A 1,691-nucleotide genomic window follows, 5' to 3' on the forward strand; every position below is an offset into this window, starting at 1 on the left:
AAAAACAGTTTAAGTATTAAAATACATATATTTAAGAATTTACAAAATATTGGAGAGGAACTGACCCATCTTTTTGACATGTTTTCTCTCTTGTGTGTAGCTAGGGAATGTTGGCTATTTTAAGGGACAGTGTGGGAGGCTGGTTGGGGTGGGAGGAAGGAAGAGCAATGTAGAATTAAAAGGATTTTTTGTGTTGTTTTATGGGCTAGTCTGTCATGGTTCAATGGTGTTTGGTACTGGTCTTAGGGGTCAGAATGTCTCTGTGCACGTCTCTATGTGTGTGTGTGTGTGTATACATGTGTTTGTGTTTGTGTGTGTGGGCCGTTTTTGATTGGTCCCAAAGTTTTTTGTAGCGTGTGTATATGTGTGCACGTTTGTGTGTGTGTGTGTGTGTGTCATTAATATTTGTTAGGGTGTTGTGTGTGTGCATGTGTGTGTATGTGTTTGTTCGAGTGTGTGTATGTGTGTGTCTGTGAGTGCGTGTGTATGTGTGTTTGTGTTTTTTTTGTGTTGGTGGGGATGTTCTGTGTGTGTATGTGAGTGTGTGTATGTGAGAGTGTGTGTGTGTGTCTCTGTCTGAGTATGTATGTGTTGTTTTAATTGTCCTTGTAGTGTGTGTGAGCAACCGTATGTATGTGTGTGTGTGTGTGTGAGTGTGTATGTGTGTGCTGTATTTATTAGGTTTCTTTGTGTGTCGGGTTTATCCGGGTGGTGTGTATGTGCGTTTTGTGTATGTTGGTACTGAGTATGCGTTTGTGTGTGTATGTGTGTGTATGTGGGTATGGTTTATGTAGTTTCCGGCTGTGTGTCTGCACATGTGTGTGTGTGCACGCTGTAATTGTGAGTGATTAGTTTTCTTTGTATTGTTATTGCAGTGTGTGTGTGTATATATACGTGTGGGTGTGTTTATGTGACTGCGTCTATGTGTCTTGTATTTTTCGAGTAGGTGTCATTGTGTGTGTGCATGCTTGTATGTTTGTGAGTCTTTGTTGTGGTTGTTGGGATTGTATTGTGTGTGTTTTTCTTTTGAGTGTGTGTGTGTGTGTCATTTTTTACTGGAGAACGGGCGTATGGTGTTTGTGTGTGTGTACATATGTGTGCATATATGTGTGTGTGAATGTGATTTGTAATTGTCGGGGTAGTGTGTAGGTGTGTGTATGTACATGTTTACGCATGTGAGTGTTGGTTATGGTTGCTGGAATCGTATTGTGAGTGTATATATGCATGTGTCTTTTCTTGGAATGTGTGTGGGTTTGTGCTCTAGTGTGGGGATATTGTGACTGTGTGTGTATATGTATGTGTGTGTGTTTGCGTCGGATGTCTGCATTGTATTTGTGTGTGTTTGTTTTTTTGTACATCTGTGTGTGTTTGCTTTGGGTGTGGACCTGGGGAGGGGATTATGTTAGAGTGTGTTGAGTTGTGGTCTGTATTTTTGAATAAGATTATTTTTCCTATTTATTCGTGTTTGGTCAGTGATGTTGTCCGGGCATTGGTATAATGGGAAAACTAGGAATTTGGGGGACTTGTTTTGTGCACAGAAATCTAAGTGTCCACTGAGTGGTATATGTCTTGTGGTGGTATCCCTCAATTGTTGGCAGTGGACTGTCATCCTTTCTCTGAGGGTAAGGCTCGTTTGCCCTATGTAATCTTTGTGGCACCCTTCACACCTTATGGTATAAAGTAAATTATTT

This window comes from Octopus bimaculoides, chromosome 1 (genome assembly GCF_001194135.2).
Source record: "Octopus bimaculoides isolate UCB-OBI-ISO-001 chromosome 1, ASM119413v2, whole genome shotgun sequence".
Lineage (NCBI taxonomy): Eukaryota > Metazoa > Mollusca > Cephalopoda > Octopoda > Octopodidae > Octopus > Octopus bimaculoides.